The sequence below is a fragment of the Vulpes lagopus genome, chromosome X (assembly GCF_018345385.1).
Source record: "Vulpes lagopus strain Blue_001 chromosome X, ASM1834538v1, whole genome shotgun sequence".
NCBI classification, from domain to species: Eukaryota; Metazoa; Chordata; class Mammalia; order Carnivora; family Canidae; genus Vulpes; species Vulpes lagopus.
In genome coordinates, this window is record NC_054848.1 from 71,601,180 (window position 1) to 71,622,123 (window position 20,944).

At 35.2% G+C, this 20,944-nt stretch overlaps 1 pseudogene; it reads right to left on the minus strand.

Annotated features, from left to right (window-relative positions):
* The window catches only part of LOC121482574, a 105,331-nt pseudogene that overhangs the window by 12,424 nt on the left and 71,963 nt on the right, over positions 1 to 20,944 (minus strand).

The following is a 20,944-nucleotide window of genomic DNA, read 5'->3' on the forward strand; positions in this document are numbered from 1 at the left end:
AAGTTATAATTCAAGAAAGAAGTAGAGATAAAGAGTTTCTGAAACAAAAAACCAAAAACTAAAGGAGTTCATGACCACTAAACCAATAATGCAAGAAATATTAAAGGGGATTCTGAGTGGAAAGGAGAGACCAAATGTGACACTATAAAGGCAGGAAACACAAAAGTAGTAAAAAATAATATTTCTGTAAAAAACTAAGTCAAGGAACTCATATAAAGGGACATAAAAGGGATGCTTAGGTGGCTCAGTGGTTGAATATCTACCTTTGGCTCAGGGAATGATCCTGGAGTCCCAGGATCAAGTCCTGCATCAGGCTCCCTGCATGGGGCCTGCTTCTCCCTCTGCCTATATCTCTGCCTCTCTCTGTGTGTGTTTTATCTCATGAATAAATAAATAAAATATTTTTAAAAGGGACATAATATATAATAATAACATATATCTAAGACTTGGAGAAGAAAGGAGAAAATAATGGGTTCAAAGTTAAATGAACACCAATTTAATATAATATAGACTGATATTTGCAGAAGAGTTTACATATAAACCTAATGGTAACCACATATCTAAAACCAACAATAACGTGCAAAGAAATAAGGAGGAAGAAATCTAAATGTATCATTGAAGAAAATCAGCAAACCATGAAACAAAAGGACAAGAGAAAATCTGCAGAAACAACCAAAAAGCAAATAATAAAATGTCAATAAATACATACCTATCAATAATATTTTAATACAAATGGACTAAATCCTACAATCAAAAGACAGAGTATCAGAATGGATAAACACACACACACACACACACACACACACACACACACACACACACAAACCCTAACAAGATTCAAATATATGCTTCAACCAAAGACTCATTTTGTTTTGTTTTAAGATTTTATTTATTCATGAGAGACACAGAGAGAGGCAGGGATACAGGCAGAGAGAGAAGCAGCCTCCATGCAGGGAGCCTGATGTGGGACTCGATCCTGGGACTCCAGAATCACGCCCTGGTCCAAAGGCAGTCACTTAACCACTGAGCCACCCAGGGATCCCCATAAAGACTAATTTTGGACATAATGGTACCTGCAGAATGAAAGTGAGATGATGGAGAAATGCTTATTCATACAATGGATGTCAAAATAAAACCAGAGTAGCAATATTTATAATGGGCAAACTAGATTTTAAAATAAAGACTGTTATAAGACAGAAAAAGGGTACTATATAATAATAAAAGGGGTACTCAAACAATATCTAACAATTGTATATATTTATGCACCCACAATGGGATCACCTAAATAAATAAAAATAGCTAATATCAACATGCAGGACCTAATCAATGATAGTACAATAATAGTAGGGGACTTTACTACCCCACTTACAACAATAGACAGAACATTTCAACAGAAAATCAACCAGCAAACCATGGCTTTGAGTGACACACTGGAATGACAGATTTAACAAATGTATTCAGAACATTCCATTCTTTTTAAGTGCATATGGGACATTCTCCCAAATAGATCACATATTAGGTCACATATCAGGCCTCAAAAAATACAAAAAGACTGAAGTTATGAAATGCACCTTTTCTCAACACAATGCTATGAAGCTAGAAGTCAATAACAAGAAAGAGTCTGGAAAGACCAAAAATATATGGAAGATAAATAATATGCTAGTAAACAATGAATGGGTTAAACAGGAATTAAAGAAAATATTTACAATACAGGAAAACCAATGAAAATGAAAACACAATGGTCCAAAACCTTTGGGATGTAACAAAAAAAGTCCTAAGAGGAAGTATATAACAGTACAGGCCTACATCAAGAATCAAGAAAAATTCCACATAAACAACATAATCTTACACATAAAGGGGCAAAAAAGAAAAAAACAAATGAAGCCTAAAGCCAGAAGAAAGAGGAAAATAATACAGATTAGAGTACAACTAAATGATATAGAAAATAAAAACATAAACCTAAATAAAAAGAAACAACAACAACAAACATATCAATGAAAATAGGAGCCGGTTCTTTAAAAAAATAATAATAAAATTGATAAACCCTTAGCCAGACTTATCCAAAGGAAAAGAGAAAGGGCCCAAATAAAGAAAACCATAAATGAAAGAGGAGAAATAAAAGCCAACAACACAGATATTAAAAGTTATAAGATAATAATATGAAAAAAAAATATGCCACCAAATTGGAAAACCTGGAAGAAATAGATGCATTCCTAGAAACATATAAACTACAAAAACTGAGATAGGGATAAATAGAAAACTTGAAAAAAACAATAATCAGCAAAGAAATAGATTAAGTAATTAGAAAATTCCCTACAAATAAAAGTTCAGGACCAGATGGCTTCACAGGCAAATTCTACTAGAAATTTTTAAAAAGTTAATATCTATTCTCCTGAAACTATTCCAAAAGATAGACAGGGAAAGAAAACTACCAAATTCCTTCTAGGAAGCCAACATTGTCCTTGTACCAAAACCAGATAAAGACATTACAAAAAAAAGAGCTACAAACTTGTAACTCTGATGAACATATGTGCAAAAATCATCAACAAAATACTAGCAAAATGAATCCAACAATAAATTTTTAAAAATCATTCACCATTACCAAGTGGGATTATTTGAGGGTTGCCATGGTTTTATAATATTCACAAATCAATCACTATGATGCATCACATTAATTAAAAAATATAAGAACCATATGATCATTATAGTAGAGCAGAAAAATCATCTGACAATGTATGACATCCATTAATGATAATAACCCTCAATAAAGTAAGTTTGGAGTGAACATACCTTAACATAACAAAGGACATCTATGAAAAACCCATAGCTAATATTCTCAATGGTGAAAAACTGACAGTTTTGACTCTATAGTTAGGAACAAAAGAGGAAATTTACTCTCATCACATTTATTCAACATAATACTGGAATTCCTAGTCAGAGCAATTAGACAATGAAAGAAAAGACATCCAAATCTGCAGGGAAGAAGTAAAATTTTCACTATTTGCAGCTGATGTGGTATTATATATAGACAACCTGAAAGACTCCACACACACAAAAAAATCCCAAACTCCTTGAACTGATACATTCAGTACAAAATCAACACAGAAATCTGTCGCATTACTATATACCAATAATGAAGCAGCAGAAAGAGAAGTCAAGGAATCCATTTACAATTGCATCAATAACAAGATACTTATAAATAAAATTAATAAAAGAGGTGAAAGATTTGTACTCCAAAAATTACAAACCATTGATAAAGTTAAAGTTAAAGATAAGATAAAGATAAAGGTAAAGTTAAGAGTTTTTTTTAACAGCAGAACAAAACACACACAGAATCTAGTTTTTTGTTTTGTTTTATTTTTCTTTGTTTTTGTCTGTTTTTTTTTCTGTTGTGGCTGTTATTGTTTTTTTTTCTTATTCTTTATTCTTTTATCTCTATACAAAATGATGAGATGGAGAAACTCATTCCAAAAGAAAGAACAGGAGCTAATACTCACTGCCAGGGATTTAATCAATACAGATATAAATAAGATGTCTGAACCAGAATTTAAAACAATTTTAAAGACATTAGTTGGGCTTGAAAAAAGCATAGAAGACAATGGAGAATCCCTTACTGCAGAAATAAAAGAACTAAAATCTAGTCAAGCTGAATTTAAAAATATTATTACTTCCCAAGTGTAGGTTATAAAATGAAGATGAATGGAACAGAAGAGAGAATCAGTGATATAGAAAATAAAATGAGGGAAAATAAGGAAGCTGAAAAGAAGAGAGAAAGAAAACTATTAGATCATGAAGGGAGACTTAGAGAAATCAGTGATTCCATAAAGCAAAATAATATCTGAATAAGAGGGGTCCCAGAAGATGAGGAGTTGCAGAAAGGGGCAAAATGTTTATTTGAAAAAATCATAGCTGAAAACTTCTATAATCTGGGTAAGGAAACAAGAATTCAAGTCCGGGAGGCACAGAGAATCCCCTCAAAATCAATAAAAAGAGGCCAATGCTTCGACATATTACTGTGAAGTTTCAAAGTTAAAGAAAAAAATCATGAAAGCAGGTCAAGACAAGAGGTCCTCAATCTACAAGGATAGATACATAAATCTGGCAGCAGACCTGTCCACAGATACCTGGCAGGCCAGAAAGGACTGGAATGATATATTCAATATGCTAAATGAGAAAAATATGCAGCCAAAAATACTTTATCCAGCAAGGCTGTTATTCTGAATAGAAAGAGAGATAAAGAGTTTCCAAGATGAACAAAAACTAAAGAAATTTGGGAAAACTAAATTTACCCTACAAGAAATACTAACGGGGATCCTTTGAGGAGAGAGAGACCCCAAAAGTAACAAAGACTAGGAAGGAACAGAGACAATCTATAGGATCAGTGACTCTACAGGTAATACAATGGCACTAAATTCAAAGCTTTTGATAATTACTCTGAATGTAAATGAACTAAATGCTCCAATCAAAAGATATAAGGTATTAGAATGGATGAAAAACAAAACAAGACCTATCAATATGCTTCTTACAAGAGACACATTTGAGATCGAAAGACTCCTCCAGATTGAAAGTGAGGGGGTAGAGAACCTTTTATTATGCTAATGGACATCAAAATAAAGCTAGAGTTGCCATTTTTATATCAAACTAGATTTTAAACTAATACTGTAATAAGAGATGAAGAAAGACACTATATCATAATAAAGGGGTCTATCCAACAAGAAGATATTTATGCCCTAATATGTATGCCCTAACTTGGGTGCAGCCAATATATAAAGCGATTAATAACAGTGTCTCATTCTTTTTTTTTTTTAAGATTTTATTTATTTGTTCATGAGAGAGACACACATACACGGAGAAAGAGAGAGGCAGAGACACAGGCAGAGGGAGAAGCAGGCTCCATGCAAGGAGCCTGACGTGGGACTCGATCCCAGGTCTCCAGGATCAGGCCCTGGGCAGAAGGTAGCGCTAAACCACTGAGCCACCCAAGCTGCCCAGATTGTCTCATTCTAAAGCAGCAGAATACACATTCTTTTCCAGGACACATGGAATATTCTCTAGAATAAATGACATACTGGGTCCCAAATCAGGTTTCAACTGGTACAGAAAGATGGAAATCATACCATGCCTATATTCTGACCACAACATCATGAAACTTGAAGTCGACCATAAGAAAGACTTTGAAAAGACCACAAATACATGGAGGTTAAACAACATCCTACTAAGAAATGAATGGCTTAAGCAGGAAATTAAAAAAGAAATTTAAAAAAATATATGGAACCAAATGGAAATGAAAACAACAGTCCAGAATTTTGGGATGCAGAAAAGGCAGTTTTAAGAGGGAAGTATATAGCAATAAAGGCCTACCTCAAGAAGCAAAAAGTCTTAAATAACCTTATGCTGAAAGGCACTACAAGAAGACCAGCAAAAAAAAAAAAAGTCTAAAGCCAGCAGAAGGGAACTCATAAACATTAGACCAGAAATAAGTCATAACAAACAAACAAAAAAGCAGTAGAACATATCAATAAAACTAAGAGCTGGTTCTTTGAAAGGATAAAATCGATAAATCACTAGCCAGTTTCAATAGGAGGAAAAGAGAAATGATCCAAATAAATAAAATCACAAGTGAGAGAGAAGAAATCACAACTAATGCTGCAGAAATACAAGCAATAATGAGAATATTGTGAAAAATTATATGCCAGCAAATTGAGCAATCTGGAAGAAATGGATAAATTCCTAGAAACATACAAACTACCAAAACTGAAACAAGAAGAAATAGAAAATTTGAACAGACCCATAATGAGCAAAAAATCAAATCATTAATAAAAAAATCTAACAAACAAGAATCCAGGCCCACATGGCTTCCCAGATGAATTCTACCAAACATTTAGAGAAGAAATAATACCTATTTTTCTTAACTGTTCCAAAAAAGTAGAAGTGGAAGGAAAACTTCCAAACTCATTCTATGAGTCCAGAATTATCTTGATCTCAAAATCAGACATAGAGCCCACTAGAAAGGAGAATTACAGACTGATATCCCTGATGAACATAAATGCAAACATTCTTATCAGGATACTAGCTAATAGGATCCAACAGTACATTAAAAGGAGTATCCATCATAATCAAGTGGGATTTATTCCTAGGCTGTAAGGGTGGCTCAATATCCACAAACAAATCAGTGTGATAAACCATATTAATAAAAGAAAGGACAAGAACCCACATGAACCTCTCAATAGATGCAGAAGAGCATTTGATAAGATACAGCATCCTTTTTGGATAAAAACTCTCTGCTGTGTATGGAAAAAAGGGAACGTACCTTGATATCATAAAAGCCATATACCAAAGACCCACAGTGATATCCTCAAAGAGGAAAAACAGAGCTTTTCCTGTAAGATCAGGAACATGACAGTGACGTCCACTCTCACCACTGTTGTTTAACATAGTACTGGAAGTCCTAGCCTCAGCTATCAGAGAACAAAAAGAGGTAAAAGTATCCAAAAAAGGCAACAAGGAAGTCAAACTGTCACTCTTCACAGACGGTATGATATTCTATGTAGAATAGCTCAAAAGAGACAACAACAACAAAAATGTTAGAATGGATACAGTAATTCAGCAAAGTGGTAGGATATAAAATCGATGGACAGAAGTCAGTTGCATTTCTGTATAATAACAATGAAACAGTTGAAAGAGAATTCAAGGAATCAATCCCATTTGTAATTGTACCAAAAATCATAAGATACCTAGGAATAAATCTAATCAAAGAGGTAAAGGATCTATATTCTGGGGATCCCTGGGTGGCGCAGCGGTTTAGCGCCTGTCTTTGGCCCAGGGCGCGATCCTGGAGACCCGGGATCGAGTCCCACATCGGGCTCCCGGTGCATGGAGCCTGCTCTCCCTCTGCCTGTGTCTCTGCGTCTCTCTCTCTCTCTGTGTGACTATCATAAATAAATAAAAATTAAAAAAAAATTTAAAAAAAGGATCTATATTCTGAAAACTATATAACACTAATGAAATAAATTGAGGAAGACACAAAGAAATGGAAAAACATTCTATGCTCATGGATTGAAGAAAAAATATTGTTAAAACATCTATGCTACCCAAAGCAATCTATGCATTCAATGAAATCCTATCAAAATACCATAATCATTTTTTACAGAGCTGGAACGAACAATACAAAAATTTGTATGGAATCCAAAAAAGATTCCAAATAGCCAAAATAATGTTGAAAATGGAAACCAAAGCTGGAGACATCAAATCTGGTCTTCAAGCTGTATTGCAAAACTGTAATCATCAGGACATTATTTTATTGGCACAAAGACAGATACATAGATCAATGGAACAGAATAGAGAACCCAGAAGTGGATCCTCAACTCGATGGTCAACTCATCTTCAACAAAGCAGGTAAGAATATCCACTGGAAATAAAACAGTCTCTTTAATAAATGGTGTTGGGAAAACTGGACAGCCACATGCAGAAAGATGAAATTGGAACATTTCCTTACACCACATACAAACATAAATTCAAAATGGATGAAAGACCTAAATGGGAGACAGGAATCTATCAAAATCCTAGAGGAGAATGCAGACAGCAACTTCTTTTACCTCAATTGCAATAACTTCTTGCTAGACACATATCCAAAGCTAAAGGGAGAATAATGGGGATTTTAAAAGGGAAAAAAACCTGCAGAGTAAAGGAAACAATCAACAAAACTAAAAGGCAGCCTACAGAATAGAAGATATTTGCAAATGACTTATCAGATAAATGACTGGTATCCAAAATCTATAAAGAACTTATTAAACTCAACACCAAAAAAATACCCCAAAAATCAAGTCAAGAAGTGGGTAGAGGACAGGAAGAGACATTTCTCCAAAGAAGATACAAAAATGGGCAATAGACACATGAAAACATGCTCCACATCATGATATCATGAAAATACAAATCAAAACTGCAATGAAAGACCACCTCACACCAGTCAGAATGGCTAAAATGAACAACTCAGGAAACAACAGATGTTGGCAGATGTTGGTGAGGATGAGAGAAAAAGAAACACAAGAGTGTTTGGTGGGAATGAGTACAATCAATTTGGTAAACAGTATGGAGGTCTCTCAAAGGTTAAAAATAAAACTAGACTTAGCCATTGCACTAATAGATATTTATCCAAAGGATACAAACATATTAATTTGAAGGAGTACATGTACCCCAATATTTATAGTAGCAATGTCCATAATAGCAAAAATATGGAAAAAGCCCAAGTGTCCATCAACAGATGAATGGATAAAGAAGATGTGACATGCATATACAGCAGAATATTGCTCAGCCATCAAAGAGAATGAAATCTTGCTATTTGCAACAACATGGAAAGAACTAGAGAGTTTTATGCTAAGTATAACAAGTTAGTCAGAGAATGACAAATAACATATGATTTCACTCATATGCGGATTTTAAGAAACAAAGCAGATGAACATAGGGGAAGGGAAAAAAATAAAATAAGATGAAAACAGAGAGCGAGGCAAATCATAAGAGTTTTAACTGTAGGAAACAAATTGAGGGTTGCTAGAGGGGAGGTAGGTGGGAGAATGAGGTAATTGGGTGATGAGCATTGAGGGTACTTGTAGTGAACACTGGGTGTTATATGCCACTGATGAACCACTGAATTTTACTCCAGAAACTAATAATATAGTACATGTTATGTAAATTGAAATTAAATGAATAGTAAACCTGAATAAAAAAAGAATAAAACAGGACTACTTTCGTACACCATAAACAAAAATAAATGCAAAATGGGTGAAAACCTAAATGTGAGACAGGAATCCACCAAACAAAATCCTGGAGGAGAACTCAATCAGTAACCCCTTTCACAACAGCCATAGCAACTTCTTTCTAGATATGTCTCCTGAGGCAAGGGAAACAAAAGCAAAAATAAACTATTGGGACTTCATCAAGATAAAAACCTTCTGCATGTGAAGGAATCAGCAAGACCCAATGTCAACCTATAGAATGTTAGAAGATCTTTGCAAGTGACACATCTGATAAAAGGTTAATATCCAAAAATGTATAGATTTGTAAAACTCAACACCTGAAAAACAAATAATGTAATTTTAAAAATGGGCAGAAGACATAACTAGACATTTTTCCAAAGAAGATGTAGAGGTGGCCAATAGACACATGAAAAGATGGTCCACATCACTGCTTATCAGGGAAATACAAATTAAAACTATAATGAGATATCACCTCACACCTGTCAAAATGGCTAAAATCAACAAGAAACAACAGGATTTGATAAAGATATAGAGAAAGGGGAACCCTCTTGCACTGTTGGTGGGAATGTAAAGTGGTGCAGCCTCTCTGGAAAACAGTATGGAGGCTCCTCAGCAAGTTAAAAATAGAACTACCCTATATTCACCAATTGTGGTACTAGGTATTTACCTAAAGAATACAAAAATAATAACTCAAATAAATACATTTACCCCAATGTTTATAGCAGCATTATCTACAATAGCTAAACTGGCAACAGCCTAAGTGTCCATCAGTTGATGGATGGATGAAGAAGATGTGGTATGTATATATATATGGAATGTAACATTAACCAACCATAAAAAAGAATGAAATCTTGCCATTTGCAATGATGTGGATGAAACTAGAGAATATTATGCTATGTGAAATAAGTCAGAGAAGGACACATACCATATGATTTCACTCATATGTGGAATTTAAGGAACATAACAGATGAACATAGAGGAAGGGAAAGAAAAATAAAATAAGATGAAAACAGAAAGGGTGGCAAACCACGAGTCTTTTAACTATAGGAAACAAACCAAGGGTTGCTGGAGGGGAGGTGGAGGGGGGGAGATGGTTTAAATAGGGAATGGAGATTAAGGAGTGCACTTATTATGAGCACAGGATATTATATGGAGATGTTGAATAACTATATTGCACACCTGAAACTAATATTGCACTGTATGTTAACTAACTGGAATTTAAATAAAAACTTAAAATAGAAAAGTACATATACTATGTATCTCTAGGTTCTAATTTTTAAATGACAAATCCTTTCTATCTTATATTTACCTTCCCATAGACTTAAATAATTTCAAACAATACATACTGCTCTAATTTTATTGGCAATTTTAGTATATACATGGCAACTAAACACCACTAGTAGAATTTTTATTCTGACCCTTTCTCAACTTCAAATAGAGTCCACTACTCTTAGCTATGTCTTGAATCCCAAGTATAAAAGGGACCTATTGCTTCCAGTAATAGCATTTTCTTTCCCCTTATGAATGCCCTAATAATCTTAAGGCTTTGGGGAACCAAATGCTGCACATAGGTAAATTGACTTAGCTATTTATAGTGACCCATGTTTTTTTTTTCCTTAGAGAAAGTGTCATCTATAGAGTCTTATTAATGTTTATCAGAAAGATAAACTATTTTTCTTAAATTATGTATTTAAAAAATTTAATATAAATGTCTTTGTAGCAGTATGTTGCTCAGTTTCCCAAGGCAAATAACTTTGAGATTAATCTATTTTATTTCATTCCTTACAAAGTAATAAAGGTTTGTTCTGAAGTAGCTAATGTGCTGAGCCACTGTTAAAAGCTGGCACAGCCTCAGGGATAGGCATGATGAAACAAACTGGACCAAGGGCTACTGACAAGCTTAAGATCATGCAGCCACTAGTAAGATCTAGCATGTTGGAAAATGAGGTTGCACTGAGGTATTTTTCTTTTTGTTGCTATTAATAATATCATTATAGTTGCCTCAACTTGAGGAGACTGTTCCACAGACATCTTAATAAAGAACAAAAGAGTATTTTTAATATTACTGGATTTTCCAGTTTCTAGCAACAACCTGTTGCCCTATGCTTGTGTGAGACAGACACCAAAGATGTATATGTGAGATGTGCTGGATCTCTGTTGGATACTCTAGATTTTCTCTTCCGGATTAACCTCTAATCAATTAACTACACATTTTATGCTTGTGATTTCCTAGTTTGTCATTTATGTGTTTTTTCCAAAGGAATTACTCATTAATAATAATAATAATAATAATAATAATAATAATAATAATAATGTTATAATTTCTTGAGTTTCTACTATGCTCCAAGCATTTTTCCATATTAATTCAGCCAACAATTATTAAGATCTTACTATGTTCTCTATGAACCTTCGTGGACACTGGGGTCACATAAATGAATGAGATAAGCAGGATACATGGCATCTTGAAAATAGCAACTTCTAGGGGAAATGAAAAGTACACAGGCAAATAAGATTATTATCTTATAATAAATAAGATACATTTATAGATAATATAAATTAGTATGCAGGAAAATGCAGTGTAAATTAGAGATTCTTAATTTATAGAAAGTTGTCAGGGAAGGCCTCTCTGATAAGATGACATTTGAGCAAATACTTTAAGTGAGGGGTACTCTATTAACTAAACCCCATTGAATTTCTCTCCCATTTAACATCCTACCATTTTTCTTTTCTTTATTTTTTTTTTTAAATTTAAGTTCTATTAGTGAATATATAATACATACTTACTTTCAGATGTGGTGTTCAATAATTTATCGGTTGCCCTTTTCCCTTATAGCATCACAGGAACTTGTTTCAGATACACTGACAACCTTGTTCCTTCAAAGCAACCTTTCTATCTCTTCTACCTGGGGTGTTCTCCTTGTTTACACAGCTCCTTCTCTCACCTCATTTAGAAGTAAAATCAATAGGAATATAAATAAACGGTTGAGTGTGGGAATTCAAGAAGTGATAGAAATAAAGAGTGAAAAATGCTATTAAAGTAATCAAAGAAGATGAAAACTAAGAATCCATCAGACTCATCAGTGAAGAAATACATTATAAGTGAAAAGCAGGTTTAGTTTAGTGGTAGGTATGGAAGACAAATTACTATGTGTTGACAGGTGAATGGGAGGACAACAATGAGGAGAAAATGTAAATTTAGGCAATTCCTTTACGTTTGGATATAAAGTGGTGACATGAGATAGAGTAATATCTAGATTAGAACTTTATCTCAGTATAGGGGACCTAAGATGGTAGCAGAGTAGAAGGATCCTAGGCTAATTTTGTCCAATGAACACAATTAGATAACTATCAAATCATCCTAAATACTCCCCAAATTGGCCTGAAGACTGACAGAACAAACTCCACAACTAAAGGGAGAGAAGAGGGCACATTAAAAAAAAAAATAAAGTGCATAAATGTGATTTAGGGTAGAAACAGATTATGACTGCTAAGTAAGGGGAGAAGCCAAAGTGGTGGAAAGAGGGGAGAGGGAGGATGGCACATAGGTCAATTCACAGGAGAACATTTCCACAAGCCATTGGCTTGGAAAACAGGGGCTGAATTTCATGAGTTCTTGCAACCAGTGGGTTAAAGCCTGGTGTTTTAAAGGTCAGAGGATTTAGCTGCAATAAAGTCCTAAGGGCATTTCCCTGGTCATGGAGAGAAGGCAGGCAAACAATATGGGAGCAGAAGGCATGGAAACAATAATCTGATAAACACTTAGGGCACACAATGGGAAGAATGTTTGCTTTTCTGGAGTACTAACCTGAGAGGCAACTTCACAGAAATGCCTCCCTGAGAAAAAAGGAGAAGGCTGGTACCATTTTCCTTCCCTTTCCCTCAGTATCAACACAGAGCTACCTGAAGGAAGCAGCTCAATGTGGACACTGGCTGCCTAACTTGCTTACACCAAGCCCCACATCCTTGGGATCTGGCAGGAGTCAAGCCTGTGTAAGCCTCATTGCAGTGGGCCCCACCCCAGAACAAACCCCTGCCAAGCCACATTTCCCAATCAGAGTTCTATAGGGCCTCAGTTCTGATGGAGTTGGTGTTACATCTCATTTCACAAGCAGACCAAAGTACACCTAGTTAAAGCTTGCCACATTCAGGCTAGGGACCAAATACTGTGCATAGCAGGCAAGGAGAACCTCTGTAGATGACTGGCCTGAAGTATGGAGCAGCCAAAACACAAGAGCAGAGTTCAGGCAGCACACACCAAAGACACTTTCTGAAGTGCCAGGCCCTGAGCACTAGATGACCTCCTTCTCATAAGGCCATTACTTTCAGGAGCAGGAGACATAAATGACTTTTCTAACAGAGACAATGCAGAAACTTAGACAAAATGCCAACATGGAGTAATTCATCCCAAATTAAAGAACAAGATAAGTCCATGACCAGAGATCTAAACAAAACAGATATAGGCAACATGCCTGATGGAGAATTTCAATAGACAATCATATGGATAGTCACTGAGCTTGAGAAAAGAATGGAAAACATGAATGAGAGTGACCTAGAAGACAAAGTAATGGAAAATAATGAAGCTGAACAGAAGAGAGAAAGAAGAATTATGCAACATGAGACTAGACATAGGGAGCTCATTGGCTCCATCAAATGCAATAATAATCATATTATAGGACTTCCAGAAGAAATAGAAAAAGAAGGAGAAAATTCATTACAAGAAATAAAAGCAGAAAACTTCCTTAATCTGGGAAGAGAATAGACATCCACATCCAGTAGGCATAGAGAACTCTCATGAAAATAAAAATTAAAAAAAAAAAAAAACCACAGGTCAACACCAAGACATATTGCAATTAAATTTGAAAAATATAGTGATAAAGAAAAAAAATTAAAAGCAGCAATACAAGGGCACCAGGTAGTGCAGTCAGTTAAGTGTCTGACTCTTGGTTTTGGCTCAGGTAATGATCTCGATGTCATGAGATGGAGTCCCACGTCAGGCTCCATGCTCAGTGTGGAGTCTGCTTGAGACTCTCTATCCTTTTCCCTCTGCCTCTCCTGCTCATGTGCTTTCTCTTTCTAAAATAAATAAATAAATCTTTAAGAAAATCAGTAAAGCAAAATAAGTCCTTGATTTACAAGGGAAAACCCATAAGGCTAGCTGAAGTTTTCTCAACAGAAGCACAGAAAGACAGAAAAGAGTGGCACAATATATTCAATATGCTGAATGGGAACAATTTATAGCTACGAATACTCTATTCAGTAACACTATCATTCAGAATAGAAGGAGAGATAAGGAGTTTCCCAGACAAACAAAAACTAAATGAGTTTGTGACCACTAAACCAGCCATTCAAAAAATATTAAAGGAAACATTTTGAGTGCAAAGAGAGACCAAAAGTGACAAAAACAAGAATGGAACAAATAAAAATCTCTGGAGACAATGACAAAAAAGTAATACAATGTCACTAAATACATATATATCAATAATTACTTTCAATGTAAATAGATTAAATACTCCAGTCAGAAGAGAGGGTGATAGATTGGATTAAAAAAAGATGATCCATCTATAAGCTGTCTACAAGAGATTCATTTTAGACCTAAGAACACCCGCATATTAAGTGTGGGGAATGGGTGGCACCTGGGTGGTTCTGTAAGTTAAGTATCTGACTTTGGCTCAGGTCATGATCCTGGGGTCCTGGGATTGGCCCCATGTCAGGCTCCCTGCTCTTCAGAGAGTCTGCTTGTCCTTCTCCCTCTGCCTTTTCCCCCACTTGTGGTCTCTCTCTCTCTCTAATAAACAAATAAAAATATTTTTTTTAAGTGAGTGATGGAGACTAACTTATCACATTAATGGATGTCAAAAGAAAATCAGAATCATAATACTTAGACAAACTAGACTTTTTTGCACTTGTATTGTTTTCATACTGCTTTAGTATCATGATAGTGCTAACCTCATGGAATGATTTTGGATATATTCCATTTCATTACTTGTAAGATTTTGATAAAGATGGTCATTAATTATTTTCTATGATGTTTGGTAGAATTTAGCAATGAGACAATGTGGTCTTGAGCTTCTCTGTGCTGGGAGATTTTAGAGTCTTAATTCAACTTTCATTCTTTTATTGGTCTAAGAAGATTTTCTGTTTCTCGGATTCAAGATTTATGGTAACCTGTGTATTTTTTTTAGCAATTACCTTTTTTCCTACGTTATCTGATTTGATAGTATATAACTTTTTATAACAATCTGTTATCACACTATGTATTTCTGTGGTTATCTGTTGTATTGTCTTCTCTTCCATTTCACATTTTGGTGTTTGAGTCTCTCCTTTTTTTTTAGTTAATAATGAAAGCATTGTCAATTTTGTTTTGTTTTGTTTTTGAAATCTAGTCATTACTTTCAGTGTTATACTATTGTTTATTCTGGGCTCTATTTTATTTTTTCCTGCTTTTTTCCCTGTTATTCCTCTAATAAATTTCAACTAAGTTTCTTCTTTTCCTTGTTTTTTTGTGGTGTGATGTTAAGCTCTTTATTTGAACTTTTTTTTATAGATTTTATTTATTTACTCACAAGAGATGAGAGAGAGAGAGAGAGAGAGAGAGAGAGAGAGAGAGGCAGAGACACAGGCAGAGGGAGAAGCAGGCTCCATTGCAGGGAGCCCGATGTGGGACTCGATCCCAGGACTCCAAGATCACACCCTGGTACAAAGGCAGGCACTAAACCTCTGAGGCACTCGGGCTGCCATGAACTTTTTTTCTTAATACAAGCATTTATTACATAAATTTTACTCTAATATCTGCTTTTGCTTTATCCCATAGGTTTTGGAGTATTGTGTTTTCCTTTTATTTTGTTTTGAGGCATATTTTGATTTGCCATTTGGTTTCTGATTTGGTCCATTGCTTGTGTAGGAGTGTGCTGTTAAATATTTACATATTAAATATTTAATATTTACCTTGTCCAGCTTTCTTTATTGGTGATCTCTATTTTTATACCATTATGGTTGGAAAATATACTTGATATGATTTTAGTCTTCTTAAATTTGTAATATTTGTTATTTCTCTTTTTGTGATTTAACCAGGGGATTCTTCTGTGTCTACCTGAGGAAAATATGTACTCTATGTTTCTTGGATGGAACATTTTACATATACCTTTAGAAACATGTATTCTGATGTATTCTTCAAGCAAAAAATATACTTGTTAAAAAAATGACATTTAACTGAAAGTACTTGTTTAAAATAAAGCATATCAGAGGAGGACTTAAGATGACAGATTAAGGGGACATTGTGTTTTCCTCATCCCTCATACACAGCCAGACAGATTTATTCATAGAAACATCCAAGAAATTAATCTGAGGACTGAGAGAACAAGTTACACATCTAGAGGGAGAAAAACAGCTATATTGTGGAAAGTAGGAGCTGCATAGAATTGATTTGGGGAGAGAAAAGAATTGTAGGTGCTGCAGAGGGGAGCCCTTATCATGCATAGAGGAGTGAAAGTGAAAGAGAGAGCAAAAGAGTTATAGCAGCACACAGGGATTGATAGCACAAGAAAAAACTTCCCCAAAAACACTGACTGGGAAAGGAGAGGGGTTGAGTACCATGTTTTTATAAGCAGCAGAGCTCAAAGTCTTAAATTTTAGAAGTCAGTGCCATTGCTGAGGTGGTACCTGGTGGGTTTAGTGATACTTCTGCGGGGAAAGAGGACAGAAGTCCTGGAGCTGGCAGTATATGGTCTAAGGATCCCCTGAGTCACCTGGGAAAAAAACCAGTTACCTTAATAAAGAGTACATTTGGGCAAAATGGTACAGTGTCTCTGGGGGCAAGAGAGCTGGTAGATGTCAATGTGCTGCTCTGTACATTAGCATAAGAGCATAGTCACCTGCTGAGGGAAGTAAAACTTGGTGCCAGTTGTTTGCTGTACTTTACCATAAATACTTCTGAAATGCTGTGTGATCATATGACCGCTTCCCTGGGACTAAAACCAGTACCAGTCACAGCACAGGAATACCCTATCCCTTCCCCAGATGATCAGTGCAAGTCTGCAAGAGGCCAGGTCCCTAAAATTTGGAGCTTTGAAACACCCCTACCCCCCAACATCATTGCCCAACTTCAGCCAGCAAAGAAATGCTCCCAGTGGAGGATGGAGTCTCTTCAACTAAGCCCCATCTCCCTGCACCTGAACAGGTTCATCTTTACTTGGGCAAGTGTACCTGAGAACTAGTTTAGCAGGCTCCTCCTCCAGAAGACCAGCACAAATCCTGGCATGCAACAAATCTTTTGATCATAGAGCATTGTAAAGCCTCAGGTCTTGGGGAAATAGCACCTAGTTTCTTTTAACTAGTAGATCAAAACATACCTAGGTAAAACTTGCCATACAGTGGATGAGGTTACAAACACTCTGCACTTAAGGCAAAGAGAACCTCTGTAGAGGACATACCTGAAGTAAGGAGCAGCCATAACAAAACAGCAGGCTGAACACTATGAAATACTTCCAGAAGCACAAGAAATATGGAATCTCTTGTTAATATACTCTGAGCTATTACTCTCAAGAGCAGGAATATAAAATGTTTTCCTAACACACACACACACACACACACACACACACACAGTGACATAAACTAAATGACAAGGCAAAAGAATTCACCCCAAAAGAAAAAACAGAAAGATATCATGGCCAAGGATTTAATCAAAACATATAAGTAAGATGCCTGAACCACATTTTAAAACAAAATAATAAGGATATTAGCTAGGCTTAAGAAAATCAGAGAAGACACTTACTGCAGAGATAAAAGAACTAAAAGCTAGTCTGGACAAAATAAAATAATAAAAAAAAACTATAACCAAGATGCAAAGCAGACTGGATATCATGAAAATGAGGATGGGCAAAGAATAATTAATCATTTATGATTATTATGATTATAAATATTTATGTGGAAATAAAATTATGGAAAGTAATAAATCTAAAAAGAAGAGGAAAGAAAGATATTGGATCATGAATGTAGACATAGGGAATTCAGTGACTCCATAAAGCATAATAACTCTTGTATCATAGGAGTCCCAGAAGAAGAAGACAGGGAAAAGAGAACCGAATGTTTACTTGAGCAAATTATAATTGAAAACTTCCCTAATCTGAGGAAGGAAAACAGGCATAAAAATCCAAGAAGCACAGAGAATTCTCATCAAATTCAACAAAAGGTGGCCAACACCAAGACCTATTAGAGTCAAATTCACAAAATACACAGACAAGGAAAGCAACAAAGGAAAAACAAGTCCTTAACCTACAAGGGAAGATAGATCAGGTTCACAGCAGTTATGTCCACAGAAACATGACATCAAGAATATAGTGGCATGATAAATAATCATATCTGTACGTATATCAAACGTACAGAATGAAAATAGTATGAAGCCAAGAATACTTTGTCCAGTAAGGCTGTCATTCAGAATAGAAGGAGAGATAAAGAGTTTCCCAGACAAATAAAAACTAAAAGAGTTTGTGATCACTAAACCAGCACTTCAAGAATTATTTTAAAGGAATCTTTCAGTGGGAAAGAGAGACCAAAGGCAATAAAGACTAGAAAAGAACAGAGAACATCACAGAAAACACCAAATTAACAGGTAACAAAATGACACTAAATTCACATCTATCAAGAATTACTCTGAATGTAAATGTACAAATGCTCTAATCAAATGACATAGGGTATTAGAATGGACCAAAATAACAAGACTGATCTATGCTGCCCACAAGAGACTCATTTTAGACCTCAAGATACCCTCAGATTGAAAGTTAGGGGCTGAAAAACCATCTATCATGTTAATGGACTTCAAAAGAAACCTGGATTTGCCATACTTATATCACACAAACTCTATTTTAAACAAAAGACTGTAACAGACTAGGAAGGGCACTATCATAATTAAAGGGTCTATCCTTGAAGAAGATCTAACAATTGTAAATATTTATATGCCAATTTGGGAGCACCCAGATATATAAATAAATCAATAAAATACATAAAAAGTTCATTGATATTAATACAATAATAGTAGGGGACTTTAACACCACACTTTGAGCAATGAACAGATCATCTAAGCAGAAGATCAACAAAGAAACAATGGTCTTGAATGATACACTGGACCAGATGGCCTTAACAAACATATTCAGAATATTTCACCCTGAAGTAGCACAATACACATTCTTTTCAAGTGCACATGGAACATTTCCCAGAATAGATCACATACTGGGTTACAAATCAGGCCTCAAAAAGTTCCAAAAGATTGAGATGATATTTTCAGGAAAAAATGCTATGAATCTTGAAGTCAACCATAAGAAAAACTTTGGAAAGGCCACAAGGAAGTGGAGGTTAAAACACATTCTACTAAAGAATGAATGTGTTAACCAGGATATAAAGAAGAATTTTTTAAACACATGGAAGCAAATAAAAATGAAAAGAGGATGATCCAAAACCTTTGGGATGCCTCAAATATCATCCTAAAAGGGAAATATATTGCAATACAGGCTTACCTCATGAAGCAAGAAAAGTCTCAAATACAACGTAACATTACAACTCAAGAAGGTAGAAAAGGAACAATAAATAAAAGCAAAAGCCATCAGAAGAAGGTAAATAGGTTAGAGGAGAAAAAAAGATATAGGAAGACACACACGCAACCCGTGGAACAGATCAACATATTAAGTGCTGGTTCTTTGAAATAACTAGTAAAATTGATAAACTCCTAGCCAGACTTATCAAAAAGAAAAGGACCAAATAAATAAAATAATGAAAAAAAGATGAGAGATTACAACCAGAAGCACAGAAATACAAACAATTATGAGAATATTATGACAAATTATATACCAACAAACTGGGCAATCTGGAAGAAATGGATTAATTCCTAGAAACATATAGACTAGCAAAACTGAAACAGGAAGAAATATAAAATTTGAACAGGCCGGGCATTAAAATTAGCAAAGAAGAATTCAAACTCTCCCTCTTCACAGATGACATGATACTGTCCATAGAAAACCCAAAAGACACCACCCCAAGATTGCTAGAACTCATACAGCAATTCGGCCGTATGGCAGGATACAATTCAGCCGTGTGGCAGGATACAAAATCAATGCCCAGAAATCAGTGGCATTTCTCTACACTAAAAATGAGACTGAAGAAACAGAAATTCAGGAGTCAATCCCATTTACAATTGTAGCCAAAAGCATAAGATACCTAGGAATAAACCTAACCAAAGAGGTAAAGGTTCTATAATGTAAAAACTACAGAACGTTTCTGAAAGAAATTGAGGAAGAAACAAAGAGATGGGAAAATATTCCATTCTCATGGATTGGAAAAATTAATATTGTGAAAATGTCAATGTTACCCAGGGCAATGTGCACATTTAATGCAATCCCTATCAAAATACCATGGACTTTCTTCAGAGAGTTGGAACAAATCATCTTAAGATTTGTGTGGAATCAAAAAAGAACCTGAATAGCCAGGGGAATATTAAAAAATAAAACCATAGCTGGGGCCATCACAATGCCAAATTTCAGGTTGTACTACAAAGCTGTGGTCATCAAGACAGTGTGGTACTGGCACAAAAACAGACACATAGGTCAATGTAACAGAATCAAGAATCCAGATATGGACCCTCAACTTTATGCTCAACTAATATTCGACAAAGCAGGAAAGACTATCCACTGGAAAAAAGACTTGCTCTTCAATAAATGGTGCTGGGAAAATTGGACAGCCACATGCAGAAGAATGAAACTACAGCATTCTCTTACACCATACACAAAGAAAAATTCAAAATGGATGAAAGATCTAAATGTGAGACAAGATTCCATCAAAATCCTAGAGGAGAACACAGGGAACAACATTTTGAACTTGGCCACAGCAACTTCGTGCAAGATACATCCATGAAGGCAAAAGAAACAAAAGCAAAAATGAACTATTGGGAATTTATCAAGATAAGAAGCTTCTGCACAGCAAAAGAGACAGTCAAAAAAATCAAAGACAACCTACAGAATGGGAGAAGATATTTGCAAATGACATATCAGATAAAGGGCTAGTTTCCAAGATCTATAAAGAACTTATTAAACTCAACACCAAAGAAACAAGCAATCCAATCATGAAATGGGTAAAAGACATGAACAGAAATCTCACAGAGGAAGACATAGACAGTGCCAACAAGCACATGAGAAAATGCTCTGCAT